An 8,083-nucleotide genomic window follows, 5' to 3' on the forward strand; every position below is an offset into this window, starting at 1 on the left:
GGGAAAAAATTTTAAAAAAGGGAAGTACCTCATCAAAGAAAACTATGCAGGGAGGGAAGTTTTTTATTTGAAAATATTTTCCACCATCATCCTGCTCCATGACCCAAACTTCAATAGTTCAGTGCCCTATATGGAGACCAAAAGTAACACAATAAGGAATCAATGATCTATGACGTTCCCAAAAATACTTGGGTCAAATATAACCAGGGGGAACCCCGATATGCATGAAATTTGGTTCTTTAGCCAAAGCCTGGACCAATGTCTTCCCAAAACCCATGAGGACCAAAAAGGAAAAAGGAGGATGGCATGTCCTTCATCCCAATTTCCCAAGAGACATAAAAGTAAGTTATTTAGAAAAGCAGCTGCGAGAGTTGAGCAAAAAAAAGGAAATTGGGCAATCTTATCTCACCAAGAAACATTCTAAATGATTTTCAGCTGCCTAGTCACAAGATATAGTTTAAATTATGCAAGTTTGCCAGAAAAAAATATGGTGCAAAAACCACAATACAAGCTTTAAAAATTGATTTTCCCAAATTGCAAAATGAGATGACCAACAATCAATAAATTGGGAAAATAAAACTATCTTATGAAGATAAAAAATTATATACCATTAACTATATGATGATAATTCCCACAGTAATTGAAGGCCTCCAAATATAAATAAGCTCAACAAAAGGAAAGGGAACTACCTCATAAACCCTAAATTTATACGTTTAATACCCTGTTCAAATTTAATTTCAACAATTGAAGGCCCCCAACATCATCCCAATTTGTACATGATGCTTTGGAAAACTCTTCCATTTCAGCAGAAGGGCAAACCATACCATTAGCTTCCTGCCATTTTTGTTTTCAATTTTTTTTAAGCCAGAAGGTGAAAGGGAAAGTTTTAATTAATTTCATGTTACATCATATAGTGTATATACAATAAACTAAATTAATTTATATAAAGTTCATACGTTTCCATGGATATAAAACAAACCAAAAAAAAACGTCAAGTTTCAGGGTAATTTGGAAAAGCTGGGAGAAGGCAATGTTGATTAAAAGTCCTTATGTTAGTTCAACAAAAAAAAAAATATGACACTTGAAAACAAAAGTATGCATAATCCAACCAGTTAATAAACCAAACATTAAAAGTAAGAAGTTGAAACAAAAAAATTAACACCAGAATCAAGTTAGGGAAGGTACTGTATTTTGAAGAAGAAAAATGTGCCTATGCTATACATGACAAGACACAGGAAGTATTTTGAAAGTGCACCAAAGATGAGACCCCTCCATATCCCTATTGTTTACCCACAGTTCTCTCTATGACATCTAGGTTAATACACATATCAAGGAAACTACACTCCTGCCCCACCCCCCCCCTCACCCCCACCCTTTAAATAAAACAGAACTGAGTGTTTTTGTATGTTACACTTCATGACTGCACACCAAAGAATAGCATAAAGGTGGGGTGTAACAGAGAACTTATCAACAAGCCTCGAGAGAAATGTCTTATTTTGTCAAATAAAGCAAAAGAAAAGGGGGTTTAGAGGTCCCACATATAGTTTTTTTTTTTAAAGAAAAAAAAAAAAACTCATTTTAGAAAACAAAAAAAAAAACAAAAGGAGAGGGAACTTATAAACTAACTGTTCTTTTTTTTACCAATTTGAAGGGAGAAAGAATAGAATTACATAAAAATTGAAAAGGTTAATCTGAGTTTTTTTTCCTTTTTTCCCCCTTTTTTCCTTTTCATTTTTGAAAATGGGATTTCCCCGGGTTTTTTTTTAAAACCCCCTTCAAAAACCTTTTGTTTGGAAAAAAAATTAACCGGTTTGGTTAGAACTGATAGTTTTCATGCCGTTCATTTTCTCTTGGAACATCAAAACAAATTCACGATCAAACCGCTGCCTTAAACAAGGTCAAAAATTAGGCTTATTGGTTGTCCCAAACGTCAGCACATAGCTACCAGGTCCAATTTGATCTTTCAAGATCCATGCAAGCGATCAAATATTTTACCGGGGACTGCAACAAGCTATCCGTTTCTGAAGTCAATGCATCAATTTTATCAATGAACACAATAGATGGTGCGCTCTTGTATGCTCGGGAAACAACTCTAGGATACCTGAACATGGTTCAAAAAAAATCAAATGGGAAAAAAAAATGTAAACACGGTATTAATGTTTGAGGATTAATTTGATGAAACACAACCTTTGAAAAGTGAAAATTATAAGATTAGGGTGTAAAGTCAGAAAGCCCAGTGACACAGTGGTTTAGCAAGAGAAATAAAGTGAATCAGGGGAAGCCTCTTTCAAAATGAACAAGTAGAAAGTCAGTCCAAGTTAAACATTTATTGATTCTTTGAGAGGACTAACACTAACACAATTACCAATAGGGAACAGCAATGTATAAGAAAGAGAAACCAACTAAGTTGTTTGGTTGCATACAATTCAACATAAATTGCGATTTAGGAACAGGTAGCCCAATCACATACAGAAAAACCAGGATTAACCCAAACGTCCATATATGCCAATTTTAAACCAAATAAGACCCCATCAACTAGAACATATGATATGCTTACAGTAATGTAATTCTTAGTCTCATGAACTAAAACATGACACACACTTTGCAAAAAACTCATATAATGCATTCCCTCTAAATAAACCATTTTAGACACCAGCATTCGGCCAACACATCCCCAATTTGCATGATCATGTTGTACCCAGATATAATTTGCATTCAGGGGACAAAGGGTTCCCAAAAAAGTACAAACACATTTGTACAATCAGGTCATATGATGCAATTGCAATTGCCAATTAAGCTGATTAATGGCCATTTATGTTCCAACAAAAATATTACACAGTTTGCAAACAAAGTCATACGTGCAGTCCCCCCAAATAAACTGCATTTGATAGACATCAGCATTCCGAAAAAAACACTAAATTCCCGATTTTTTAGACATCAGCATTCCGCAAAAAAATCTACCCCCATTCATTATGCCCTATGATGCAACCCCAAATAATCTTCATTCAGTGGCCATTATGATTCCATCAAGCAAAACACACAATTTGCACAATCAAGTCTACTGAATATTGAGGCAATTGCAATCCCCCAAAATAATCCGCATTCAATAGACATTCATATTTCAACAACAACACCCACAAAATGCACAGTTTAAATTTACAATGCAGCAATCTTATCATAAAAAGCAATACCAGAAACCCAGCCTTTAACCGCAGCAAGTTTCATAGAACGGCACTCGGGGCCCCATTCCAAGGCCGAGCCAACATTTTTCCCCAGCCCCGTGGCCCTTGTAACAGAATTGCGGTGCTTCCAAACTTACGCAGTATCTGATTGGGGCATCGGCGCAACCACCTTTTATTCAAATCCCGCAACATATCCATATGCAACCCCCCATATCACTAAAAAATTGGCCACTTACGTCATTCTTCTTCACCCCTCTTCTATCCCCTAATTTATTTCCTCGCCCTAGATTCCCAACTATTGCCAAAAACCCCCATTCGCATCCTCCTTCTCACATCACCGCCAGATTTAGATTCCTAGCAGAATCGAGTTCCCTAACGTTAGAATCTGAATGACTAGATGGCGGAAGCCCTAGCTTCCTCAATTTGCCGTTTGCATTCTGACCCCGTCTTTTGCCGTTTTGGCTGGTTCGTCCACAGCAACTGCACTTTTTCGCGTCGCGGGGTTTTTTTCTCCGGCGGAGGCAGCGGGCAGTCCGACGTGGCAGCGTGAATTTGGTCGTGACACGCACGGAGAGTGCCGGCGATGCTTCCGCTTTCTCCGTCCATGCTCGATTCTATGCCGGAAAGAGGAGTTTCCCGGTGCATATTTAATTTAGGTCTCTGCTAGTTGAATGCTTGAGTATTTGATAATTACTTACTAAATTTCCCGATTATAAAATAAAAATTTACCATACTTTACTTTTTTAAAATCAAGCCAATATTACATTGGAATATTGGATTAAAAATAGACCCTAAATAAATCAAATATTATAATTAATGAAGATCCAAAATTAAATTTAAATGCATAGGCTTATGTGACGGAAGGAATGAGTAGTTGTTGTCTGTCGAGCGGACAATGGCCTCTCCATTGTCAGACTTCGATCTATCGTCCGCTGACAAAGCGCTGACGATGCTCATCATCCATCGCATCGTCCGCAACGTAAGATCGCGGACGATGCGAAACAATGCACACGCGTTTTTGGTTAAAAATTTAATTTTATTCAATTTTCAAAATCTCACTTTTCACTTCATTTTTCACTCCTTTCACTCTCAAATTCACACTACATTTTTTACATTTCAAACAAAATGAATCCTGAGATTACCCAAGTCCGATAGTCCGATGTTCGGTCAGAACCCGATGAATACGGCACAACACCCAGACAATCCCGATTTCAAGACGGACTTGTACGAGCTGTCCGACATGGAGCCTTCTCCCACCCTCACACTGCCCCATCTCGCACCCGCGTCCGCCGCCGCCTCGGGCTCCGCAACCAAGAAGAGGCACCCCAAGGCAAAGAAGTTGCCGCTACGACGATGAATGAAGAGTTCGCCCGGGAGGACGAACTACCACGGAAGAATCCATCGTCTTGACGAGATGTTGGATTGATATTTGGGAGAACCCGGTGTTCCCCAACAATAAAAGGGTTCCGATTAATGCATCGCCAAAAATACAATGCGGCCCCGCCTAACCCCCCTCAAGCCCCCGGGGGGACCGCCCCCGGGCCCCGGGCCAAATAAAGGGGGTCCTTGTTCGGGGGGTCGCAAGTGTTCGCGACCCCTGAAAACCCGCGGATGTGCGCAAAAAGGGCAACCCATCGTACATGTCTTGGGCGAGTTCAAGCACTCCCCGCCGGGCCCTTTTGAAGGAGAAGCGGTTCGTAGGGGTATCGCCCGAATCAACTCGACGAAAAGAGGGTGTCAAAGCGCCCTTCACGATTATAAAACCGGGGGGCGCATTCCAATGGACCTCAATAATCCGGTTTGAGGATGAGGTTCCCGGCCCCGATTCCTCCGGCCCCCCGGCATCAAGTCGTCAATGGCAAGGGAAAGGGCGACATCCTCTTGCCCCCCCGGGGCCCGGCCCCCGAGTCGCCACGACCCGTCTTCGGCCCGGCACTGCCTACAGGTTTGGTGGCCTCCCCGACTACAAGACGTTGTTGGACACACAAACGCCCGATGGGCGATCCCCGGCCAATCGGGCCCCCGGGGATGACGATGGCCTGGGCCGAAGTTGGGACTCTCTAGACTAGTCCCCTTTTTTTTATATGTGTGCATTTTTTTTTTTTTTTTAATTTTTATTTTTAACTTTTTTTTTAAATTAAGAAATGTAGGATTTCCCTATTTTGTTGTCTTTATTTATTTATTTTGCTTGATATATTTATTAATTATATAAATACAAAAGAATAAAATGCTTAGGGGGGGGGCAGGTGTGGGCTATAGTCCGTCCCTTGCAGGGGAAAGGGGGGGATAAAAGCGTTGGGGGGGGGATAGGGGGGGAGCTTTGGGGGTCTTTAATCTTTAAAAGAATGATTTAGAGGTGAAAATAAAAAAAGGTATGTGGGTGAGATTAAAGTTAACTTGATGAAAAAGATAGATTTTTTGTTTAAAATGGGTTTAAAAAAACAAAATAAATGTTATGACAAATTTTAATGAGAAACAAAAAAAAGTAAATAGACATAGAATTACGTGGTTCCCCGTTGTTGGCACCCCCCAGGGGGAAACGGAGAACAAATTTTATTCGAGTGTTTTGAATTTGGTACAAATTGGATCTCGGGTCACAAAAATTGGGCCCTACTCCCCATTAGGACACATAAAACACCTAATTTGGAAACTCATCCATTAATTAGGAAACCAAACCCATCATTCAAGGATCTAACAAATCTCCACCCTTTACTTGAATTCTCCCGAAAGCATAATTATAACCGGGTAACATACTTCTCATTCCGCCTCAGTTTGCCATAAAGAATTCACCCAAACGCATCATTACAATTCCAGAGAAGAAATTCTCCCAAATTTTCACCTTCGTTCAAAGAGCATCTTCGATTTACTAGACAAAAACCCCGCCGATTCAAAACCCCATTCGAAAACCAAAGGTCGATACGTTTTTTTTAACAAAACGGGGAAACATTTTTTTAGTTGTTCATTGTGGCTCTTTGGGTCTTAGATCACAAAATTTTGTGCCCTACCCCCTATAAATAGGCACACATAAAATCCTATCCCAATTGAAACATCATCCATTCCAAATTTGGAAACACAATCCCATAAAATTCAAGGCATACTAACAATAAAGATGAAAACAACATAAATAAATCAAAACAAAAATATATATACCTAATGCGGGATGTGTTAAAATGACAATCCCTCTTAAAATAACACCATATCACCATTCCTAGTCAATCATTTGTACACGTGGACGAATAATCATTCTGCCATGTGGTAATCATAAAAAATTCGCAAGGATAAATTTACGCGGACTGCAACATCCAATACTCTAGGCGCAAATGGCCTGACCCAATATCCAATACGCTAGGCTGCAATCTATAGATTGTTGTAATTCTTATCTAGCGTTTATACTATTACGAGTCTAGCATATATAGTATTAGCATAGTGTCACGGTGTCATTTTAAGAGTGTTGTCATTTAACGCACCCTACCTAATGCCCTACACAATTGGCCGAGTTGACTATAGGTGTGTCACGGCGTGCAACTATCTAGGTCCCTTAATAACTAACTAACAAGCAACGAAATCAAAAACTGTGTTCTTGTTTTGTATACTTTTTATTTTGAATATAATTACAAGGTGATTTGAGTATTTGAGAGGGACTTTTTACGAATTATACACAAATAAAGTAAAATCAAAGACCATATACATTTAAAAAAACAAAAAAAGATATTGTTAAGGACTTCAATACTTCCATTTCTCATACTCCATATTAACTGTAGATTATCATCAGATGAGCTTCTTTTAAACAATATTTATACAAGTTCCGTCTAAAAAAATTACAAATATGTCAATAGATATTGAATGCACGAACATTTTTTGGGCCCCCTCTCACCTCAACAGATAGATTAAGAAACTCACATCATTCACGAATATAGCACGCATACTGTTGAAGGTAATGGTGAAATCAAAACTGGAGCTCAAAATGAAGGTGCATGCAAAGCAAAGTTGCATGAAGCTGACTTGGATATTTGTCATGTGAAAGAGAATGGAGCACGAGACTTAGAAGTTGTCAATTGTGTGCAACCCAAACCTAGTACAGAGGATACTACACCACAAGAGATCATTGAGGGACTTGGCAGTGCAAGGAGCAATGAAGAAGAGCCGTTCTTGATTCAGCTGTGATTAAGTTTGTTAAAGCAAGAGATTAAGAGTTTTGTGCATAGATTAAGGAGTTGTTCTAGATGCTTCTTGTCTACGCTATATAAGCTGTAATGTAATTTGGATTTTATGCAATGAAACAATAACAATCAATTCGCTTGCTATTTCTGGCAATTTACTTTTTGGCCTTCTTCTTCATGACTTCACTCATTTGTTTCCATATCCCTGGCCACTGCATCTGGATACACCATCAACAACATCAATCTTCTCTGCGTGTAGCGCCCATTTCTTGAGTTCCTGGATCCAAAAATATCAAGACATGAAGCGAAGAAACGAGTAAATAAAGGAATAAAATGTAATAGCAAACCAGCAGCACCTCATCCGAAAAGAAGGGGTTTAGTTAACACTTTATTGAAATCTTCATTTTTGATGGTCAAGCTACCCCCACAGGACAATGATGGTCGTTCAATAGCGAACACAGAAGCTACCGTCACCTATTTCAAACAAAATTTACCGCTTATCCACATCTAAGGGAAAATCATTGCCAAAAACACAACATTGATTTTTAACTAAATAGTCATATACTATCATGAATGAACTATTACATTTTTTTTCCCAAAAATATCTTGAATTGTCTACTTTGAGCAATTTAACCCCAAAAGTACAGAGACGGAAAATTTACAGCACATTATGAGGCATTAAAAAGTTTGTTATTACACATTTATTTCCATGTTAAGTTTCCAAAGATCCTACGCCCGCTT

Source organism: Salvia hispanica, chromosome 1, assembly GCF_023119035.1.
Source record: "Salvia hispanica cultivar TCC Black 2014 chromosome 1, UniMelb_Shisp_WGS_1.0, whole genome shotgun sequence".
NCBI lineage: Eukaryota > Viridiplantae > Streptophyta > Magnoliopsida > Lamiales > Lamiaceae > Salvia > Salvia hispanica.